The sequence below is a fragment of the Pseudophryne corroboree genome, chromosome 3, assembly GCF_028390025.1.
Source record: "Pseudophryne corroboree isolate aPseCor3 chromosome 3, aPseCor3.hap2, whole genome shotgun sequence".
Lineage (NCBI taxonomy): Eukaryota > Metazoa > Chordata > Amphibia > Anura > Myobatrachidae > Pseudophryne > Pseudophryne corroboree.
In genome coordinates, this window is record NC_086446.1 from 133538550 (window position 1) to 133563460 (window position 24911).

At 46.9% G+C, this 24911-nt stretch overlaps 4 pseudogenes; all 4 read left to right on the forward strand.

The window, feature by feature from the left end:
• Positions 1–4128: 4128 nt before the first annotated feature.
• Positions 4129–4247, forward strand: LOC134894715 (5S ribosomal RNA; annotated as a pseudogene).
• Positions 4248–23890: 19643 nt separating this feature from the next.
• LOC134898469 (5S ribosomal RNA) lies at positions 23891–24009 on the forward strand (annotated as a pseudogene).
• A 333-nt stretch (positions 24010–24342) lies between these two features.
• LOC134898410 (5S ribosomal RNA) lies at positions 24343–24461 on the forward strand (annotated as a pseudogene).
• A 107-nt stretch (positions 24462–24568) lies between these two features.
• On the forward strand, positions 24569–24687 carry LOC134892678 (5S ribosomal RNA; annotated as a pseudogene).
• The last annotated feature ends 224 nt before the right edge of the window (positions 24688–24911 follow it).

Sequence of the window (24911 nt, forward strand, 5' to 3'; positions counted from 1 at the left end):
ACGTCTTTAGAAAGACCAGGCCACCATACTGAGCGGGAGACTAACTCCAAAGTCTTAGAGATCCCCGGATGCCCGGAAACTTTGTTATCATGGAACTCAGTCAAAACAGCAGCTCTCAAAAACTCAGGGACGTAAAGACGACCAGCAGGAGTATTTCCAGGAGCTTGGTGTTGAAGCTGTTTTAACTGGGTAAATAAATCTTGTGTGAGGCCTGCCCAAATGACTGAAGATGGAAGTATGGGAGTAACAGGACTGTTATTGTGAACCGGAAGAAAACTGCGTGACAGGGCATCCGCCTTGGTATTCTTGGAACCTGGCCTGAAAGTGATAATAAATTTGAAACGAGTAAAGAATAAAGCCCAACGAGCCTGCCGGGCATTCAGCCGCTTAGCTGATTCGATGTATTGCAGGTTTTTATGGTCAGTCAATACTGAAATAGTATGTGTTGCTCCCTCCAGCCAATGCCTCCACTCCTCGAAAGCACATTTTATTGCCAGTAACTCCCGGTTACCAACGTCATAGTTGGATTCAGCGGAGGAGAATTTCCTGGACATAAAGGCACAAGGATGTAGTTCCAGAGACTCCGGATCCTTTTGAGATAGGATAGCCCCCACTCCAACCTCCGAGGCATCAACCTCCACAACGAAGGGCAATTCTGGATTGGGATGTCTGAGGACTGGAGCCGAGACAAAAGCTTGTTTCAGGGCCCGAAAGGACAACTCAGCTTCACGCGACCAGTTGGTAGGATCCGCTCCTTTCTTTGTCAGAGCCACAATGGGAGCAACCAGGTCGGAAAAAGAATGAATGAACCTCCTATAATAATTCGCAAACCCTAAATAGCGCTGAATTGCTTTTAAATTGGTGGGTTGCGCCCAACTAAGGATGGCCTGGAGCTTCTTAGGTTCCATGAAAAATCCCCGAGGGGAAATAATGTACCCTAAAAAAGATACCTCCGTGACATGAAACTCACATTTCTCCAGCTTGGCATATAGATGATTCTCACGTAACTTTTGAAGAACCTGACGCACCTGGGTAACATGTTGTTCAATTGAGTCAGAATAAATCAGGATGTCGTCTAAGTAAACGACCACGAATTTCCCTAGGAAGTCACGGAGCACATCGTTAATGAGGTCCTGGAAAACTGCTGGAGCGTTAGACAAGCCGAACGGCATCACCAGGTACTCGTAGTGACCCGACTGAGTACTGAAGGCCGTCTTCCACTCATCTCCAGACTTGATTCGGATGAGATTATACGCTCCTCTTAGGTCAATTTTAGAAAAAATCACAGCCGAACGCAGCTGATCAAAGAGGACAGAAATCAGCGGCAGAGGATAAGTATTTTTTACTGAGATTTTATTCAGGGCTCTAAAGTCAATGCAAGGTCTAAGCGAGCCATCCTTTTTCTCCACAAAGAAGAAGCCTGCACTTAAAGGAGATTTTGATGGCCTAATAAATCCTTTCCCTAGGCTCTCCTTAAAATAATCATTCATGGCCGCAGTTTCTGGCCCGGATAAAGCATATAACCTTCCCTTTGGCAATGCGGCACCAGGAATTAGCTCAATAGCACAATCATAAGGCCGATGTGGAGGCAGAATGTCTGCATTGCCCTTGGAGAACACATCAGCAAACTCTTGGTATTCCACGGGAATGAGTTCAGGAATGGCAGCTGCTATTCTGACTGGAAACGTAATACATTCCTTATCACAGAAGGTACCCCATTGTGAAATCTCCCCCGACCGCCAATCAATGGTGGGATTATGAAAGGCCAGCCAAGGGTGACCCAGAACCACTGGAACTGCTGGGCAATGGGTAAGGAAGAACTCGATTTTTTCAGAATGAAGAGCTCCTACCGTAAGTAGTACAGGGGGTGTACAGAGGGAAATAACCCCATTGGACAGTGGACTCCCATCTAAGCCATGCATGGTGACACACCTACCCAAAGATAACTGAGGAATGCCTAAGGCCTTAGCCCAAGTTAAATCCATAAAGTTTCCTGCAGCTCCACTGTCAACAAAAGCCGACACCGAAGAACTGAGGCTGCCAAAGGAAACTTTAGCTGGGACTAAAAGGGAGTTATTCGAGGAGATAAGCTGCAGACCTAGGTGAACCCCCTCACAATTCACCTGGTCGAGGCGTTTCCCGACTTGTTCGGACAATTACGAGCAAAATGTCCCTTACCCCAACAGTACAAACAAAGACCAGAGTTTTGCCTTCTGGCTCTTTCTTCAGGAGACAGCCGGGAGAGACCCATCTGCATGGGCTCCTCTACGTCCTCAGGAATGGAATATACACATGGAGTTGACCTGACAGGTGCTCCTTTTTCAGCCCTCCGCTCTCTGACACGACGATCAATCTTAATAGAAAGCTCCATGAGTTTATCGAGAGTCTCAGGAGCGGGATACTGAAGGAGATTGTCTTTTATAGACTCTGATAAGCCGAGGCGAAACTGACTGCGCAGGGCTGGGTCATTCCAGCCACAGTCGTTCGACCAACGGCGAAACTCCGTACAATAAACCTCTGCAGGATTCCTACCCTGTCTGAGAGCGCGCAACTGACCTTCAGCGGATGCCTCTCTATCAGGGTCATCATACAATAGCCCTAAAGACCCAAAAAAGGCGTCTACTGACAACAAGGCCGGATCCTCTGCTTTTAAACCAAATGCCCAGGTCTGAGGATCCCCCTGGAGCAAAGAAATAATAATCCCAACCCGCTGAGATTCAGTACCCGAGGAGATCGGTCTTAAACGAAAATAAAGTTTACAGGATTCTTTAAAATTAAAAAACTCTTTCCTATCACCAGAAAAACGGTCAGGCAAATGCATCTTTGGTTCAGGGACTACCTTCGGGGAAGTTCGCAAAAGATCTTCCTGCGACTTCACCCGAAGGGAAAGATCCTGAACCATCTGAGTAAGTTCTTGAATCTGGCTGACTAAGAGCTGACCTGGATTTGGCCCTAAACCTGTTGGATTCATGAGGCCGATAAACTCTTACAAAACTGAATGAGAAAAAAATTAAACCCCGTTTAATTTTAAGTTTTGGTATGGCCGGTAATAATGTTATGATTCCCAGCACTCCTGACCAGAGGAGATCTTATGACAATGACCAGAGCGCTGGAATGGAATGCTGGTAACGGGAGCAGGAAAGACTAGTTGCCCCTGGCGCCCTAACTCTATTGTCTCACCCGTGCTATCGGAAATCCCTTGCGAGACTATGGTTTCTTGAGCCCTTGGCAGCCACGTTTGAAGGGCGGATTATGTCTGCCCAACTCCGGTGCCCCCCGGTCTTAATGAGAGACAAAGGGAAATCCGAGGCAGGATGATAACAAGAGGACCTCTGACTGACAACAGGCCAGGGGCAACAAGCTAACTAGCAAAGACCTGAAGTATGTGCGGAAAAACCGCCAGGGAAAAGGACAACCAAAAATCCACTTGTCCAATACTCCTACCCAGCACCGCCGGATATCAATCATTTTAACTGGACCCAGCAACGGGGAACGCGGTCCGCCAGTGGCGTCCCCGTTGCTAGGGTCCGTGCGGCTCAGTGCGCCCGGCGTCTAGCATTGCCAGGGAGCCGGCGGCTGTACGCGTACGGCGTCCCTGGTTGCTAGGCGCCGGGCCACACCTACGAGCGGACCCCGGCGCCTAACAGTACCAGCAGTTAGAAGTAGAAGAACACAAATCTCATCTACAGCCACACCCACACCACACTGGATATGCCCAATCTTATCTGATATTGGAAGCTAATCAGTGTTGTGGCTAGTTAGTATTTGGATGGAAGTCCACCTGGGAAAACCAAGTGTTTTTATACTACGAACACCGTTCTCTTGACGCATTCCATTTTGAAATTTATTCATTTTGATAGCAGTAGTTAGAAGTAGAAGAGCTCTAACAGAAACTACACAGCTCATCTACAGCTGCACCACTCTGGATAGGCCCAATCTAATCTGATCTTGGAAGCTAAGCAGTGTTGGGCCCGGTTAGTATTTGGATGAAAGTCCTCCTGGGAATACCAAGTGTTGTAGCTATTTTTATACTACCAACACCGTTCTCTTGATGCATTCCATTTTGAAACATTATTTTATGTACAAGTAGTGAGAAGTAGAAGAGCTCAAACGGAAACCACAAAGCTCATCTACATCCACACCACACTGGATACTCCCAATCTCATCTGATCTTGGAAGCTAAGCAGTGTTGGACCTGGTTAGTGCTTGGATGAGACACCACCTGGGAATACCAGGTGCTGTATGTATTTTTATACTACCAACACCATTCTCTTGATACATTCCATTTTGAAACTTTTAATTTATGTACCAGTACTTAGAAGTAGAAGAGATCTAACAGAAACCACAAAGCTCATCTACAGCCACATCAAACAGGATGTGCCCAATCTCATCTGATCTTGGAAGTTAAGCCTTGTTAGTACTTGGATGAGAGACCACCTGGGAGTGCTAGGTGCTGCAGCTATTTGTATACTACCACCACCGTTTTCTTGATGCATTCCATTTTGAAACATATTCATTTTTGTACCAGTAGTTAGAAGTAGAAGAGCTCTAACAGAAACCACAAAGCTCATCTACAGCAACACCACACTGTATATGCCCAATCTCATCTGTTCTTGGAAGCTAATCACTGTTTGGCATGGTTAGTACTTAAATGAGAGACTATCTGGGAATACCAGGTGCTGTATGTATTTTTATACTACCAACACTGTTCTCTTGATGCATTCCATTTTGAATCTTATTCATTTATGTATCAGTAAATAGATGTAGAAGAGCTCTAACAAAAAAAGCTTAAAGCTCATCTATAGTCACACCACAATCTCCTCTGATCTTGGAAGCTAAGTAGTATTGGGCCTGGTTAGTACTTGAATGGGAGACTGTCACGATCCGGGTATCTGGACGCCATTACTTGCCTTTCAGATGTCTCCTGAGGCTGGCTCAGCGTTCCAAGGCCGGATCTCATCTGTGTCCACATGCTGCATAGCCCTCCTGTCACGCTGAGATGCTGTCACAGCGCCGCCATGTTTGAATCCTGCATGGCATCTCCCGTCCTCCGCAGCATCCACCGCCGCTCCTGTGTTATAGTTGCAGTTTGTTAGAGTGGTGCTTCATGCCTGCCGCGGCCTCCGCTGTCATCCACGTGTCTCAGCATACATTTGTCAGTCTGGCGTCTCCTGTCCTGTCCGGCCGGCGCCGCCATTACAGTTATGTTTCCACATGGTTTCCCAAACTAGTTTTCCCTCCAAGTTCTAACATGGGCGCAGCCATGTTGGATCCAATCACATGCTTCAGTTCCACCAATCCACTGCCTCTGGAAATCTGCATAATTGCCCAGCCAATACCTGCCTTGCTGCAGGTATAAGTATCCTGTGCCTGGGCCAGGAAAGCGTCAGTGCTTTGTCATACCTTGTTCCAGTCTCTCTCTCCTGTGGTTGTTTCTCCAGGTTCCAGCTCCTGTCTCCAGCATCCACTAAGAGACCCGCACCTGCCTACCATCCTGCGGTGCAGCCTGACTCTGCAGTCCTCCGTGGCTGTTCCAGTTTCCAGCTTCCAGCTATTTCATCTGCTTCCAGCAGTATCCACTACCACCGGTAACCATCCTTCAACTCCTCTGTTTCCACGCTCCCTAGCATCTTACAGTATCCACTCCCTGTTTCATCACCTGGCTGGCTCCATTCAGCATTCACTCCGTGACTTTATCACCTGGCTGATCCCATTCAGCATCCACTCCGTGTCTTACCACCTGGCTGGTTCTATCCAGCAAATACAACCGCTTATTCAAGTTACCAGCTTCATCTATTACATCTACTGGCATGTTCCTCGGTTATCTTCACTACTACAGCCAGGCCTGGTAAGGTTATTCCATCAAAGGACTTTAACAGCTGTTCTTTAACCTACCAGTGCTCTGTGATACCTTCCATGGTCAAAGTGTTCCAGGAACTATATTATTTGCCATTACTATTAATTGCTGTCTGTTATTACACAGAGTCTGTCAATAAACTTTTATTTTACTTTTACCTGGTTGTTATGGTCACACCTTTGGGTTTCCTTTAACACTCACATGTCCAGGGGTCTTATTAAACCTCCCCGGTTTAAGTTCCTCTCAGCCCCTACAACTGAGGCTTCCTCCTGACAGCCAAAACCCTCAGTTGTGACAGTAAGCACTGACCATATGAATCCAGCCGGAGACCAGGATCAAGCGGCCAGGCCGATGCAAGAACTGGCAGCCAGACTCGATCATCAGGAGGCTGCACAAGGCCACATCATCCACTGTCTCCAGGATCTCTCTACTCAGCTGGATGGGATTTTAACGACCTTCCGTGGATCAGACGCATCCTGTGCGTCCACCACAGTGACACCAGCTGTAACCCTACCCACCTTACCTATTTCTGCTCCACGTCTTCATCTTCCAACACCAGCAAAATTTGACGGATCTCCAAAGTTCTGCAGGGGATTTCTCAATCAATGTGAATTCCATTTTGAGCTTCAACCTGGCAATTTCCCCAGTGACCGTGCTAAAATTGCCTATATCATCTCCCTTCTCAGTGGCTCAGCCCTTGACTGGGCATCACCTTTATGGGAGAAGTCTGATCCCCTGCTGTCCTCCTATACTGACTTTGTGGCAACATTCAGGCGCATCTTCGACGAACCAGGCTGGGTAACCTCTGCTTCATCTGAGATTCTCCGTTTACGCCAGGGAACACGTACTGTGGGACAGTATCTCATACAGTTCAAAATCCATGCATCCGAACTGGCATGGAATGACGAGGCCCTGTATGCTGCATTCTGGCATGACTTATCAGAACGCATCAAGGATGAGTTAGCTACCAGAGACTTGCCCTCTAAATTGGATGAGCTAATTTCACTACGCATGAAGGTTGATCTACGGTTTAGAGAGAGAGCAACCGAACGAGGAAGATCATCTATTCCTAAATCTTCTGCTCCTCCTCCTCGTCAACCATCTCCATCCAAGGATGAGCCCATGCAAATTGGTCGTTCCCGTCTATCTCCCGCTGAGCGCCGAAGACGTCTTTCTGAGTCTCTCTGTCTCTACTGTGCAGCTCCGTCTCACACTATCAATGCCTGTCCCAAACGTCCGGGAAACTCCACATACTAGCTCGGCAAGGAGAGGGCCGGCTAGGAGTAATGATCTCCTCTCCATCTCCTCATGATTGTAATCTCCCAGTCTCGCTCCAAATTGCTCAACGTTACAGGAACGTCATTGCCCTCCTTGATTCCGGAGCAGCTGGGAATTTCATAACCGAAGGTTATGTTAAACGGTGGTCCCTACCCACCGTGAGACTTTCCTCGTCCATCTCCTTGACTGCCGTGGATGGCAGCAAGATTTTTGACGCAGTTATTTCTCTAAGTACTCTACCAGTTCGTCTGAGAGTGGGAGTTCTTCATTCAGAATTTATTTCCTTTCTAGTGATCCCAGGAGCCACACATCCAGTGGTTTTGGGCCTTCCATGGCTCCGCCTCCACAATCCATCGATTGACTGGACGACTACGCAGATAATAGCATGGGGTCCCTCCTTGTGCTGAGACCTGTTTGTCCAAAGTGCTTCCTGTTTGTTCTTCTTTCCCCAGGTCATCTGATGTTCCACCTCCTCCATATCAAGACTACACGGACGTGTTCAGTAAAGCTTCTGCTGATATCCTTCCTCCTCATAGAGAATGGGACTGCCCAATTGATCTCATTCCAGGGAAGGTTCCACCTCGAGGCCGAACTTATCCGTTGTCTCTGCCTGAGACGCACTCCATGGAGGAGTACATTAAGGAGAACCTGGCAAAGGGTTTTATGCGACCTTCTTCTTCTCCAGCCGGTGCAGGCTTCTTCTTCGTTAAGAAGAAAGACGGTGGTCTGCGACCATGCATCGACTACAGAGGTCTGAATGACATTACCGTCAAGAACCGATATCCTTTACCCTTGATTACAGAGCTCTTCGATAGAGTCAGCGGAGCAACCATCTTTACGAAGTTGGATTTGAGGGGTGCCTACAATCTCATCCGAATCCGTGAGGGTGACGAGTGGAATACCGCCTTAAACACCCGTGATGGACATTATGAGTACCTCGTCATGCCCTTCAGATTGAGCAACGCTCCAGCTGTCTTCCAGCATTACGTGAATGAGATCTTCAGAGACATCTTATACCGCCATGTCGTGGTATTTCTAGACGATATCCTCATCTTTGCCAATAATCTAGAGGAACATCGCTTCTGGGTAAAGGAGGTTCTGTCCCGTCTTCGTGTCAATCATCTCTATTGCAAATTGGAGAAATGTGTTTTTGAAGTTAAATCCATTCCGTTTCTAGGTTACATTGTGTCCGGTTCCGGACTAGAGATGGATCCTGAGAAACTACAAGCAATCCAGAATTGGCCGATACCCTTAACCCTCAAAGGGGTCCAGAGGTTCTTAGGGTTCGCCAATTATTACAGAAAGTTTATACGAGACTTTTCCACCATTATGGCGCCTATTACTGCATTAACCAAGAAGGGTGCTAACCCATCCAAGTGGTCTGAAGAAGCTATGCAAGCTTTTCATCTTCTAAAGCAACGTTTCATCTCTGCACCAGTTCTGAAACAGCCCGACATCGACTCTCCTTTCATCTTAGAGGTAGATGCCTCCTCTGTTGGAGTAGGAGCGGTGTTATCCCAGAAGGCTAAAGATGGCCATCTACATCCTTGCTGTTTCTTCTCCCGGAAGTTCTCCCCAGCTGAGCGCAACTATGCCATTGGCGACCAGGAGTTGCTAGCCATCAAGCTTGCTCTAGAGGAGTGGAGATATCTGTTGGAGGGAGCTTCTCATTCAATCACTATACTTACCGACCACAAGAATCTTTTATATCTGAAAAGCGCACAATGTCTTAACCCTCGTCAGGCCAGATGGGCACTTTTCTTTTCCAGGTTCGACTTTAAACTCCAGTTCTGACCGGGTTCTCAGAATCACAAGGCCGATGCCCTTTCCCGCTCATGGGAGCAAGAAAATGAGTCGGAGTCTGCAGACAAGCATCCTATTATTAATCCATTGGCATTCTCCACTGTAGGGATGGACTCTATGCCTCCACCAGGGAAAAGTTTTGTGAAGCCGGTGTTAAGGAAGAAGCTCATGAATTGGGCCCATGCTTCCCGTTTTGCCGGACATACAGGCATTCAGAAAACCCTTGAATTTATCTCTAGGTCCTACTGGTGGCCAACTCTGAAGAAGGACGTCATGGAGTTTATTGCCATTGCCCAAAGTGTTCCCAACACAAAGTCCCCCGCCAGTCGCCTGTGGGGCAACTGGTTCCATTATCTGTTCCCCGTCGACCGTGGACCCATTTGTCGATGGACTTTGTTACACATCTGCCTATGTGTAACAAGTTTAATACCATCTGGGTGGTAGTTGACCGGTTCACCAAGATGGCACATTTCATACCCCTCACCGGTCTTCCGTCAGCTTCCAAGTTGGCTCAAGAGATCTTCCGACTTCACGTTCTTCCTGAAGAGATCATCTCTGATCGTGGAGTACAATTCGTAGCCAAATTCTGGCGAAGTTTGTGTCAAGCCCTCCAAGTCAAGTTAAAGTTTTCTACAGTTTACCATGCTCAGACCAATGGTCAAACCGAGGGGGTGAATCAGGACTTGGAGGCCTTCCTCCGCATTTATGTGTCTTCCTCCCAAGATTACTAGGTTCAACTCCTTCCTTGGGCCGAGTTTAGTCACAACAATCAATACCATTCCTCATCTTCTTCAACACCATTCTTCATCAACTACGGATTCCACCCTAAAGTTCCAGAATTCCAACCGCTTCCAGCAACTTCTGTTCCAGCAGTGGATGTCACCTTGCGTCAGTTTTCAAATAACTGGAAGAATGTCCGCGCGGCCCTGTTTAAAGCCTCATTCGGGTACAAGAAGTTTGCCGATAGAAAGCGTAGAGTGGTTCCTGCTCTCAAGGTGGGTGATCATGTATGGTTGTCTACGAAGAATTTAAGGTTGAGAGTTCCCAGCATGAAATTTGCACCTCGTTTCATCGGCCCTTTTAAAATTGAACAAGTCATCAATCCCGTTGCTTACAGACTTCAGTTACCTCCCTTCTTGAAAATACCCAGGACATTCCATGTTTCCCTGTTGAAACCGCTGATCCTGAATTGGTTTCATTCTGCACTTCCTCCAGCTCCTAAAGTTCAGACTCAACGGGGAGTCGAGTATGAGGTAGCCAAGATTCTGGACTCACGTTTACGTTACGGTCAGTTGCAGTATCTTATTGACTGGAAGGGCTATGGTCCTGAAGAACGCTCTTGGACCAATGCGTCAGATGTCCATGCTCCTGCCTTGGTCCGGAATTTCCACTCGAAGTTTCCTCTAAAGCCTAAGAAGTGTCCTGGGGCCACTCCTAAAGGGGGGGGTGCTGTCATGATCCGGGTATCTGGATGCCATTACTTGCCTTTCAGATGTCTCCTGAGGCTGGCTCAGCGTTCCAAGGCCGGATCTCATCTGTGTCCACATGCTGCATATCCCTCCTGTCACGCTGAGATGCTGTCACAGCACCGCCATGTTTGAATCCTGCATGGCATCTCCCGTCCTCCGCGGCCTCCGCCGCTGCTCCTGTGTTATAGTTGCAGTTTGTTAGAATGGTGCTTCATGCCTGCCGCGGCCTCCGCTGTCATCCACGTGTCTCAGCATACATTTGTCAGTCTGGCGTCTCCTGTCCTCTCCGGCCGACGCCGCCATTACAGTTATGTTTCCACATGGTTTCCCAAACCAGTTTTCCCTCCAAGTTCTAACATGGGCGCAGCCATGTTGGATCCAATCACATGCTTCAGTTCCACCAATCCACTGCCTCTGGAAATCTGCATAATTGCCCAGCCAATACCTGCCTTGCTGCAGGTATAAGTATCCTGTGCCTGGGCCAGGAAAGCGTCAGTGCTTTGTTTGTCTTACCTTGTTCCAGTCTCTCTCTCCTGTGGTTGTTTCTCCAGGTTCCAACGCCTGTCTCCAGCATCCACTAAGAGACCCGCACCTGCCTACCATCCTGCGGTGCAGCCTGACTCTGCAGTCCTCCGTGGCTGTTCCAGTTTCCAGCTATTTCATCTGCTTCCAGCAGTATCCACTACCAATGGTAACCATCCTTCAACTCCTCTGTTTCCACGCTCCCTAGCATCTTACAGTATCCACTCCGTGTTTCATCACCTGGCTGGTTCCATCCAGCATTCACTCCGTGTCTTACCACCTGGCTGGTTCTATCCAGCAAATACAACAGCTTATTCAAGTTACTGTTAGGTTCCTGGTGCTCAGAACAAGGGAGATGTTATGAAGTGAGTCCAGAGCACCAGGACGTAACGCTGAGATAGGGAATAGCCCCTGGCGCCCTATCTCCATTGTCTCGCCCGTGCTGTCAGTACACTCTTGCGAGACTATGGTTGCTTGAGCCCATGGCAGCCGCGTTTGAAGGGCGGATTACGTCTGCACAACTTCGATGCCCCGTCAGGTCTTAATGAGAGACAAAGAGTGTACCGAGACAGGGTGATAACAAGGGGCCCTCTTACTAAAACACAGCCAAAGCCAGGGGCTACTAACTAGCCTAAAACTAAATGTATGTGCGGCTTGCCGCCAAAAGAAAAGAACCACAAAGGAAATGCTGACCACACGCCGACACTACTTTTGTGTACCGGCGGTGACAGCATAAGCAGAACCCTCTGCAAAACACCAGTGACAGAAATAATAACGGAATACAGCGGCCTAGGCCGACGGACGCGGCAGAGCCGCTTCTCACAGTACCGGTACGAATACTGGCAAACGGACAGGAACTCCCAATGCTGCTGACACAGACTCTCAGAACTGGAGGACAGGCAGAATCCCAAACAACAGACCGGTGGACACCAAGAAGCCAGAAACTTGACCAGGCACAGGCAAAGCCACTGGACCTCAGGACAGGAACGCCTCACGGCAGGACACGGGATCAGACACAGGAATCGACACAGGGACTGACACAGGAATCGACACAGGAAGCAGCTCGACTGATACTGCTACGCAGGAGCTAGCAGGAACCAAGCTCAGAACTCAAGCAGACTGGAAACCTAGAAATATCACCAGCATCTGTGAATAGCACTGAGCCAGCATATAACAGAGAGGCCTAATTAACAATCTCATGCAGCTGCCCTGTTGCATGACTCCAAACTGACAAGATGCAATTAGCAGCCAGGTGAGGCTGAACACATGGGAACAAGCTGCAATAACACAGACTCACCAGCGGCAGCAACCAAGAGTACTCTTAAAAAGAGCAACAAGAAATCCTGGCCTGCGAAACAACTTATAAACATAAAATACCAAACTAACATGCAAAACAGGAATGAGCCACAGCCGTGGCTCATAACAGTACCCCCCCCCTTGAGAAGGGGTCAAATGACCCCAAAATACAGACTATCCAAAACAAGGGATACAAAAAAAAACCTGACACACTGGTCTAACAGACACGAAAACAGAAACAAGCTGCAACCACAGCTTGTAACAGTGGCCTCCCCCTGACGGTGGCCACAGGACACAAGATAAGGAAAATAAATATATATTTTTTTATATATCAAGGCAAGAGTCAAAAATTATTATTTTTTCTTCTTCTTTTTACAAAGCTCTTTAGGTCTGACCAAGGTAATTCCCCAAACATTGTCTGAACTAATGGTACCACCCAGCAAGGCTGCGTTCAAATCAGAGACAGGTTTCTTACCCTTGGGAGCTGAACTCCTGAAGGTGTGTTTTTGGATATACCCGAAAACCACGCTCAGGAAGCGCAGGATATGCTAGACTCCCCAACAAGATTAATGTCACACACTGTTATTGTAAATAGGTGTCCATCCAAGGTAGAGGAAATGATTTCCCAGATACCGGAGTCACTTTGGACCAAAGATGGACAAGACACTGGATTGATGGCAAATGTAGCCCCAGTAGTTGTGCAAGTAAAAGATGGTAGGATAGCTCCAAAAATCCCACAATATCCTCTGAAGCCAGAGGTGGAGTTAGGAGTTTACCCTGTAATAGAGCGCTTGCTACAACAAGGCATTCTGGTAAGGACGTCCAGCACTGCAAATAGTCCCATCTTCCCTGTTAAAAAGAGTGGGGGGAGGGGTTACAGATTAGTGCAGGATCTAAGAGGGGTCAACAAAATAGTTGAGAGTCAATTCCCCGTAGTGCCAAATCCAGCTGTCATCCTAATGCAAATCCCTCCCACTGCCAAATTTTTCACTGTGATTGACCTCTGCTCTGCTTTCTTCTCGGTACCTCTGCACCCTGACAGTCAATACTTATTTGCATTCACATACAGGGGAGTTCAGTATACCTGGACTCGCTTACCACAAGGGTTCATAGACAGTCCAAGTATTTTCTCACAGGCCCTGCATGATTGTTTACAGTCTTTCCAACCAGTGAGTGGATCAGTATTGATCCAGTACGTGGATGATTTACTACTGTGTTCAGATTCACTGGAAGCGTCCCTGAGAGATACGAAACAGCTCCTGTTTCATCTTTCAGACACAGGACACAAGGTTTCCAAAGACAAGTTACAGTTATGCCAGACCTGTGTGAAGTATTTGGGACACTGTCTAACACAAGGACTGAGACACCTTACCGCTGATAGAATTCAAGCAATTCGTGACCTGACCCTGCCACAAACCCAGCAACAGATTAGAACGTTTTTAGGAATGTGTGGGTATTGCCGTAACTGGATCCCAGGTTTTTCCATACTAGCCCTACCTTTGCAGGAGATGGTCTCATCAAGTAAACCTGATCGGATTTCGCACACAGACGAATCTGAGAAGGCATTTGAAAGACTAAAACAGTGCCTAACACAGGCACCGGCATTAGGTATGCCTGACTATGGGAAACCCTTTGAGCTATACGGAACAGAGAGTGCTGGTTGCGCAGCAGGTGTCTTAACCCAGAAGCATGGTGATGCCAGCAGGCCAGTAGCTAACTACAGCGCTCAGCTAGATACGGTAGCGCGATCCCTCCCCACATGCTTGCGAAGCGTTGCAGCAATAGCATTGCTAGTCACGAAAAGCGAAGATGTAGTGCTAGGACACAACCTCACAATTCATACACCACATGCAGTGTCAGCCTTACTGAATTCTGCCCAAACCAGACACGTCTCATCAGCGCGGTTTACAAGATGGGAATTGGCATTGATGGCCCCCGTAAACATCACCATAAGGAGATGCAGCGCATTAAATCCTGCAACGTATCTCCCAGGTGTGCCTGGACAGGCACAAAGGGTGGAGGATGAGAGTGATGGTGAAGGAGGATTTAATACAGGGGATGACACGCATGATTGTATGGAATATTTGACCCAAAATTTCACGGCAAGGCCTGACATCAGTGACAACCCACTGGAAGATGTAGATTTTACTTTCTACACTGACGGTAGTTGTCACAGACAGACGGACTCGGGAGACTTGTGTACTGGATACGCTGTCGTAGATGACCAAGGTACCATAGAAGCAGAACCGCTAGGTCCACCTCACTCATCACAAGTTGCTGAACTGGTTGCCCTAACCAGAGCATGTGAATTGGCTAAGGGCAAGTCAGCCAATATCTACACAGATTCTAGGTACGCCTTCGGAGTAGTCCATGATTTCGGAGCCCTATGGCGCCTCAGAAATTTCATGACGGCAGCTGGCACACCCGTAGCGCATGCAGCCCACATCAAAAGACTTCTAACAGCGATACAGGAACCCGACAGAGTGGCTGTTATCAAGTGTAAAGCTCACATGTATAGCCAAGACCCGGTATCACTTGGTAACAGCCGAGCAGACGAAGCTGCTAAATCAGCAGCTAGTAACCCCATACAAACAGATAGTACACGACTGATGGTATTTAATACTGTAAACACACAGAAATTGTGTGAAATGCAAAATTTGTGTTCCCCACAGGAAAAGGCAGTCTGGAAGTCAAAAGGATATGGCCAGGAGTCCACAGGACTCTGGACAGATGGACAGGGTAAACCAGTGGCACCCAGAGCATACCTTCCAAGTCTAGCTGAAGCAGCACATGGGCTGACTCATCTAGGCAAAGAAGGGATGTGTAAGCTAGTAAGAGCTTATTGGTGCGCCCCAGGATTTTCTTCCCACGCGGGTAAAAGAGCGATGACATGTCTCACCTGCTTGAGGAAGAATATCGGAAAGGTAATACCGACAGAACCATCCCATATCCCTCCGACATATGGTCCTTTCCAGGTAATACAGTTGATTTCATACAATTACCACCTTGTAGAAATTTAAAGTATGTTTTGGTCTGTATTGATGTATTCTCAAATTGGGTCGAAGCATTTCCCGCGGCCACAAATACCGCCGTATTTACGGCAAAGAAAATTGTGCAGGAATTTGTGTGTAGGTACGGTATCCCTAGAATAATTGAGAGTGATAGGGGTACCCATTTTACAGGTGAAGTCTTTCAAACAATGTGTAAGTTGATGGGAATTAATAGTAAGCTGCATACTCCGTACCGCCCCCAGGCGAGCGCGAAGGTGGAAAGAGTAAACAGCACTATTAAAAATAAATTGAGCAAGGTAATGACTGAAACAGGACTGTTATGGCCTGAAGCTTTGCCAATCGTATTATACAGCATCAGAACCACCCCCAGATCCCCTCTTAATCTGTCTCCTTTTGAAATTCTGTTTGGTCGACAACCCCATGTTATGATTAACCCCCAGGATGATTTGAAATGTAACAATGAAGTAACCATAAAGTACTTGGTTAAGATGAGTAAGCAATTGAGGAATCAGAATGATAATCTAAAGTTGGTGATTCCTGATTTGCCAGACAGTAATTGTCATGACATTGAACCTGGGGATTATGTAATGATTCGGAATTTTCTACGCTCAGGTTGCCTTATTGACAGATGGGAAGGACCATATCAAGTCTTATTGACCAGCACAACTGCTTTGAAGGTTGCCGAGAGAGAGACTTGGGTCCATTCGTCTCATTGTAAAAAGGTCACTGACCCAGAGAGGTCCCGTGATAAAGAACAGATGGTAGAGGTTGTATCACTAGAGTGTCTGTTCAGGGAGGATTAAGACGACACCTGAGCGCTGAGAATAACAAGACCGGAAGCTTGTCGAGCCAGATTTCTTTTTCCCATTTGTTATTTTCTCCAGTTCCCACCTCCCTCCTATTTCCTTTCCCCCTTCTTATTTTTCTCCTTTTACTCCTCAAAGATGGACTTGCCCCAAGAGACTGTGATCCGGATTTTCCTGTTGACCATGATGTTGACCAGAGCAGTCTGTTTCGGTGAGAGTACCATGGAGGTCGAGAAAGGATCGGGAATGGGTTCTGAAGACCAGGATGCAGGCGTAGATTTCCAAGAACAACATAATCTCCGAGTAAAGGCGAGTATCAGAAAACGATCTGGTAGCATTGACAATAGAAGGAATTGTGAAGGATTGTTAGCTGAAGAGAACTGCATCTGTAGGCATTGTGACAATATAGTTGAGGATGGGTGCATAAAGAAATGTCAGTCCAGTTTTAATGTCCACATGGACCGGCATCCATTGAGTGACTATCACTCCTTAGTGGGTAAAGTGTTAAATCAGACAGACAGTTGGGTATGCTCTCAAGTGCCTCAAGGCCATAGCAAATCAGGACTAGTACCATTCCCTTTAACTGTAGGAGAGGTACTTGAGCTAAGTGGTGGGAGGCCGGTGGACAAGAGGTTTAATATCTCTAGTCCTCCTAGTTTGAAGCTCCACCAATATCATGTGGATAGGTCCTTAGTGTGCTTTAACATTTCCAATCCCCGAAAGCCGGGAAATTGGGAAGTGTCATGGAGTAATCAAACCATGACATTCTCACATAGAGCCGACAGATTGCCCATAGACACAGAACTTATACGCCAGATAGCCGACCATAGGAAATTCTTTCGGTATAGGTACACCTTAGGAAGTAGGATCATGCGAGTTGGAGAAGTATCACCAGGATACTGTGCACAGGTCGTACAAACTGATACGTGTACTAAACAGATGGAAGAATTAGGGTTAGGAGAGTTCACATGGAAAATTTGTAATATGGTTATGTCACACTCCGTCCCATATGTTCTCCCCGATGATGCATATTTCATATGCGGGAGGAAGGCGTATAAGTGGCTTGCCCCAAACTCAGAAGGGTTATGTTATATTGGAAAAGTACTGCCTGAGATAATGACTGTATCCCACACTAAAATGAAAGATATTCACCGCAATGCCCAAGCTCCTTATACTCACACTCATTACGAGCACATCGTTAAACGGCACCTGATAGAAAGAACAGAGCATTCGGCCTCTGACCTGATCCATGAATCCACCGGGATTCAATTCCTACTCGCGTTAGATATCACTCGTACCGCCAGAGGAGTGCTAAATTACAAATATATATCTGCGCTTGCAAATTTATTAGACAATATCACCGAAATGTATGACGACACATTCAGGTACACTGGGAAAGAGTTACAAGCCTACAAAACAGAACTGGTTCAGCATAGGATGATTCTCAATTACCTCACAGCTGTGACAGGCGGGTATTGTGTTACCCTGGCAACTCAATATGGAATAAAGTGCTGCACGTACATTACAAACAGCACGGAGGACCCAGCCGAGGTCATATACCAAAAGATGGATGACATCTTACAATTAAAGTGGGAGTTTCGAAGGAAACACAATCTCACACTCGCTGCTGTGGGTAATGAGCTGACCAGTTGGGTGTCATGGTTGAACCCACGAAATTGGTTCTCTGGTTTAGGAGAATGGGCCCAAGGTATTATCATGGATGTAGGGAAATTTCTTTTGTGTATTCTGGGAGTCGCCATATTGGTCGGTCTGATATTTAGATGCGTTCGGGTTTTAGCGAAGCGTAAAAGTAATACCAGGGTGATGAGTCTAAGGAACGAGGACATTGTACTAACAACAACAAATTTGATGTATGACCCAACGATAGAGACAATGTTGTGATGAAAATGTGATTCCACGGTCCGTTTCTTTCACCCGTTTCTCCTTTGTTTTCCTCCAAGGTACAAAGACATCCGCTTGGAAGAAGAATTTGACAACCTTTTACACAGACCATTGATGGACAATGCCATAGAGCCCCATTTTCCCTAGTGACTTTAAAAATTTTACGATAGCCCAACACTTCAAAGATTGTAAGTCTATGGACATTGAGAAAGCTTTTTGCTCAAGCAATTATAGCAAAAGCATCGGGAGACTACAGTCAACATGTACATCGAGACAAGACATCAGACAAGACCTCAATCGGCAAATGTACATTAAACTCACATAGTTTATGACTGCATTTACCATAATTGCTTCTTATCTTCATCTCTACAACCTTCAGGTAATGACACACATAGTCGATAGGGAATATAGGCACAGATATCAGCACTCACATATCCCCCCCCATTCATGTATCATCAACTAAAATGTGCTCCCCCATTTTGTTGCAACCAAAAGCCGAAAAGAGCTCGGTAAAGTTTGACAGCCCATCCACAGGCCCGTACTACGGGATAAGAAGGAATTCAAATGTATACTTCGCAATACCTCGAAGCTTGATTTAAAACACGTACGGCACGATGATACATGACCCCTCAAACATGGACTCATACACACATGCTTCTACTATCTCACTAGGTCATACCTTTTTCTCACCTTCCTCTCTTCTCCCTTACCCAATCATAGAAATGTATTTATACATGACATATATTTTTCTCTTTTTGAACTGTTTTAGGAAGTGGCAGTTATTGGTGACTGCCAAAGGGTGGACTGTAAAAGTCAGAAAAATATCACGCTGCACGTTGCCATATATTCACCTAATGCGCGTGCCTGCTGCATGTGCACATTCTCTCCCGTGCGTGCGGATACTCGCAGCCGCGTGATGGCGCCTCGGCCATGCGCTCGAGCGCGTGGTATGTGCATTTACGGTAGAGTTTGTGTGCGTCTAGCGGGCGCCTCAATCGTTAAATAATAACACCAAATAGTATGTTTTATAGATAATGTTCCCCTTAATAATGACTGTAAGTTTGTTTAATGTAAATGGTCGCTGGACAGAGGAATTCCTCTTTGTATGGTACGAAGGGTCAGACAGGGTTTGAACAGCTGTGTCTGGTACCTAACTAAAGAACATTTTAATAGCAACAATCCGGTGTTGGTTAGGTAAAGATTAATTGCTCCTGTGTATAGTTATGGCCATTAGTAGATTCTGGACATTTCATATATTTGCGATTCATTACACATGCGGCGGGAATCTTCAGATTCCCTCCCACTTGAGCAGTTTGATATAGTCACAGCCCACCTGTTCAAACTAACCTATGACCTTTTGTTATGATGCGAGGAGACATTCCTGTGTCCAATGAACAATGAGATTATAGGTCCCTTTGTAGTATACTGTACCCAGTGTATATAAGATCAGCCACCCTGGGCAGCTCCCTCACTCTCCACAAACGGTTTTCATATTGACTAACTCGGAGCTGGTACCAGGCTGCGCTGCGATCATTCCCAGTGTGTGTAAGTAATTCTCTGTAATCATCTCGCTCTTTGTTTGTATTGGCCACATTCTCTCTCTCTCTGTTTAGTATAAGATTGCAACGTTATTGTATGTTTCTGTCTAGATATTCTGTTAGAATTATATGTTAGCTTGTAGTGTATGACTTGTAAACTGTTTTACCCCTTTCCGATATAACTAAAAGCTTGTTAGTAAAGGTGTTGGATCCTTAGCACGGTATTGTGTGTTCATTACAGTGCAGAGGGTAATAAGAGCGTCTCGATCGCTCAAACAGCTTTAGTATTAACAAGGTTAAGCAGCGTTATATCGCTACAGTGTCTCAGTACAAGGTTTACAGCATAAGAGTATCCTTTCTGTGTGTTACATTCAAGGTTTACTGATTCTCATCTTGTGAGCGTCTGCGCCGCTCGTGATCTCCTCGTGGTCTCGAGCGTCCGCTACGCTGGTAGCGTAGCATTACGGTAGTCGCTCGCCTATAGCGTGCTCGACACCACGCATTAAGCTGTGAGCGAGCGTGCCGCATGTGCGTCTCGATCACGGCCTAGCGTATGCTACGCTAAGTGCGTACCCTTACGGTACCCCATACGCCAATTGCGTACTGTGTCTCTTACCCATTATTGTGAAGGTTATAAGGTAATCTAAATCAGCATTATCAGCAGTGACTTTCTGGAACCCCGCTGGGGCAGTGGCCTCCGGGAACCCCGCCGGGGCAGTGGCCTCCGGGAACCCCACCAGGGCAGTGGCCTCCGGGAACCTCGCTGGGGTCAGCACCTCGGATTCTTTTACTGGGACCGAGCCGTCGGCCTCCCCCACTGGGACCGAGCCATCGGCCTCCCTCTCTGAGTCGATAATTATCGAAACTTCTCCCGGGACTATGACTTCCGGGACTTTTGCTGAAGCTATAACCTTCAGCACCTCCACTAATGCTACGCCTCTTAAGTTCTTTCCTGGGGAAGCGACCTCTAGACCCTTCTTAGAGGCTGCATCTCTCGAGACCCCACTTGGGGATATTACTTCAAATATCCCTTCTGGGGTTTTGCTTCTAGAGTTCCCTTCTAGAACTATGGTTTTAGATACCCTTTCTGGGGTTGCGCTTTTCAAGTCCCTACCTGGGGTAACAGCTTCTGAGACCCCTTCTGGTATGGACACCTGAGCTACAATATTTGATGTCCCTCTATAAGCTTGGTCATCGGGTACCGCTCCAGCACTCTGGCCATCGGGTAGCGCTCCAGCACTCTGGGCATCGGGTACCGCTCCAGCACTCTGGGCATCGGGTACCGCTCCAGCACTCTGGGCATTGGGTACTGCTCCAGCACTCTGGGCATCGGGTACCGCACCAAGATCCTGAGCATCGGGCACCTCTCCAGGACCCTGGGCAACAGGCACCACTCCAGGACCCTGGGCTACGGGCACCACTCCAGGACCCTGGGCTACGGGCACCACTTCAGGACCCTGGGCTACGGGCACCACTCCAGGACCCTGCGCTACGGGCACCACTCCAGGACCCTGGGCATCGGGCACCACTCCAGGACCCTGGGCATCGGGCACCACTCCAGGACCCTGGGCATCGGGCACCACTCCAGGGGCTTGCAACTCTGCTTCAACAGGAACCTCAAGAGAGGAGAGAAACATTATCTTTTGATTCCTGAATCTATAATGGGGCTCCCTTGCCCAAGGACCCCAATTATAGGACAGAGAGCTTTTTAGTGTGGGTTGTGTGACAAGTACCTCTGCCACAGTAGAGACAGGGGTAGGTCTTGTATCCTGACTCAACTTGGCCAGAGGGCAAGACTCGTCACCACACTTTGGCTTGCGCAACTCACAGGTCTGCAGATAGTTGCCTAAACCCCCACAATATAGGCATAAGTTTAAGTTTCTGCGACGCAGACGCTCCTCTTCTGAGAGCCTGGGCCGCAGAAAACTTTTAAACCTTTTCTCTTCAATTAAACCAGAGGATTCTCTTGTCACCATACTGTGAACAAGAGTCTCTTTAGAGATAGATGTACTCTCAACGACTTCTGGCAAGATGAGCAAGATTTTAGTCAGAAGGTTTTGCAGTTGCTTTAGGGATTGCAGCAAAACTTCTAGTCGCTCTGGTCTCAAAGCACTGAAAGCAGAGTTCAGGGCTGCGAGAGATGCCTGCAGGGCTTGCATAGTAGACATAGGAGGATTTAAAACTAGACAAGACAAGACTAGACAAGGCAAGACTAGACAAGGCAAGACAAGACTGGAATTTTAAACTAGACAAGACCGGACTGGATTCTGCACACTAGTTTCTAGACAGGACTGGATTCTAAACACCGGATTGGATTCTGCATACTGAATTCTAGACAGGGCTGGATTCTAAACACCGGACTGGGTTCAGCACACTGAATTCTAGACAGGACTGGATTCTAAACACCGGACTGGGTTCAGCACACTGAATTCTAGACAGGACTGGATTCTAGACTAGACACTGGACTGGGCCAAAAAAGAAAAAAAAAGTTTTATTTCTTTTTTGTGGTATGGCTGGTGATAATGTTATGTACCTGGTGCTCAGAACAAGGGAGATGTTATGAAGTGAGTCCAGAGCACCAGGACGTAACGCTGAGAAAGGGGAATGGAAAGGGAATAGCCCCTGGCGCCCTATCTCCGTTGTCTTGCCCGTGCTGTCAGTACACTCTTGCGAGACTATGGTTGCTTGAGCCCATGGCAGCCGCGTTTGAAGGGCGGATTACGTCTGCCCAACTTCGATGCCCCCTCAGGTCTTAATGAGAGACAAAGAGTGTACCGAGACAGGGTGATAACAAGGGGCCCTCTTACTAAAACAACCAAAGCCAGGGGCTACTAACTAGCCTAAAACTAAATGTATGTGCGGCTTGCCGCCAAAGGAAAAGAACAACAAAGGAAATGCTGACCACACGCCGACACAATACTTTTGTTTACCGGCGGTGACAGCATAAGCAGAACCCTCTGCAAAACACCAGTGACAGAAATAATAACGGAATACAGCGGCCTAGGCCGACGGACGCGGCAGAGCCGCTACTCACGGTACCGGTACGAATACTGGCAAACGGACAGGAACTCCCAATGCTGCTGACACAGACTCTCAGAACTGGAGGACAGGCAGAATCCCAAACAACAGACCGGTGGACACCAAGAAGCCAGAAACTTGACCAGGCACAGGCAAAGCCACTGGACCTCAGGACAGGAATGCCTCACGGCAGGACACGGGATCAGACACAGGAATCGACACAGGGACTGACACAGGAATCGACACAGGAAGCAGCTCGACTGACACTGCTACACAGGAGCTAGCAGGAACCAAGCTCAGAACTCAAGCAGACTGGAAACCTAGAAATATCACCAGCGTCTGTGAATAGCACTGAGCCAGCATATAACAGAGAGGCCTAATTAACAATCTCATGCAGCTGCCCTGTTGCATGACTCCAAACTGACAAGATGCAATTAGCAGCCAGGTGAGGCTGAACACATGGGAACAAGCTGCAATTACACAGACTCACCAGCGGCAGCAACCAAGAGTACTCTTAAACAGAGCAATGAGAAATCGTGGCCTGTGAAACAACTTATAAACATAAAATACCTAACTAACATGCAAAACAGGAATGAGCCACAGCCGTGGCTCATAACAGTTACCAGCTTCATCTATTACATCTACTGGCATGTTCCTCGGTTATCTTCACTACTACAGCCAGGCCTGGTAAGGTTATTCCATCAAAGGACTTTAACAGCTATTCTTTAACCTACCAGTGCTCTGTGATACCTTCCATGGTCAAAGTGTTCCAGGAACTATATTATTTGCCATTACCATTAATTGCTGTCTGTTATTACACGGAGTCTGTCAATAAACTTTTATTTTACTTTTACCTGGTTGTCATGGTCACACCTTCGGGTTTCCTTTAACACTTACATGCCCAGGGGTCTGATTAAACCTCCCTGGTTTAAGTTCCTCTCAGCCCCTACAACTGAGGCTTCCTCCTGTCAGCCAAAACCCTCAGTTGTGACAGAGACTACCTGGAAATACCACGTGCTGTCGGTATTTTATACTACCAACACTGCGTGCTGGAGGTTTTTTTTATACTACAAACACCGTTCTCTTGATGCAATCCATTTTTAAACTTATTCATTAATGTACCAGTAGTTAGAAGTAGACGAGCTTTAACAGAAACCACAAAGCTCATATACAGTCACACCACACTGAATATGCCCAATCTCCTCTGATCTTGGAAGATAAATTGAGTTGGGCCTGGTTAATACTTTAATAGGGCTACCTGTGAATACAATGTACTTTAGATATTTTTATACTACTAGCACCGTTCTCTTTATGCATTCCATTTTGAAACTTATTCATTTATGTACCAGTAGTTAAAAGTAGAAGAGCTCTAACAGAAACCACAAAACTCATCTAAAGCCACACCACAATGGATATTAGCAATATCATCTGACATTGGAAGCTAAGCAGTGTTGGGCTTGGTTAGTACCTGGATGAAAGACCACCTGGGAATACCAAGTGCTTTAGATATTTTGATACTTCCAACACCATTCTCTTGATTCACTCTATTTTGAAAATCATTAATTTATGTGCCAGTAGTTAAAAGTAGAAGAGCTGTAACAGATACCACAAACCTCATCTACAGCCACACCACAAAGGATATGCCCAATCTTATCTGATCTTGGAATTTGAAAAGCTTTATGCCTGGCTAGTACTTCGATGGGAGACAACCTGGGAATACCAGGTGCTGTAGATATATTTATACTACCAAGACCATTCTATTGAGGCATTCCATTTTGATATGTATTCATTTATGTACCAGTAGGTAGAGGTAGAAGAGCTCTAACAGAAACCTCAAAGCTCATCTACAACCACACCACACTGGATATGCCAAATATTATCTGATCTTGGAAGCTAAGCAGTTTTGGGCCTGGTTAGTGCTTGGATGGTAGACCACCTGGGAATACCAGGTGCTGTAAGTATTTGTATACTACCAACACCGTTCTCTTCATGCATTCCATTTTGAAATGTATTAATGTATGTACCAGTAGGTAGAAGTAGACGAGCTCTAATAGAAACCACAAAAAACATCAACAGCCACATCACACTAAATATGTCCAATCTCATCTGATCTTGGAAACTAAGCAGTGTTGGGCCTGGTTAGTATTTGGATGGGTGACCACCAGGGAATACCAGGTGCTGTAGGTATTTGTATATTACCAACACCATTCTCATTAGGGATGAGCGTAGAACTGAACTTTACCGGACTTTACCATTCGAGTCCAGTTCCGAGTCAGACTTGGGGTTTCCCACCTGACTCGGAAACCAGAATGAGGCATTCTCGCGGGATTTGGATTCCATTTAAGGAGCCGCACGTCGCGGCCATTTTCACTCCAGTCTCGGAGAGTGTAGTGAGAGGACGTGTCTCCGTC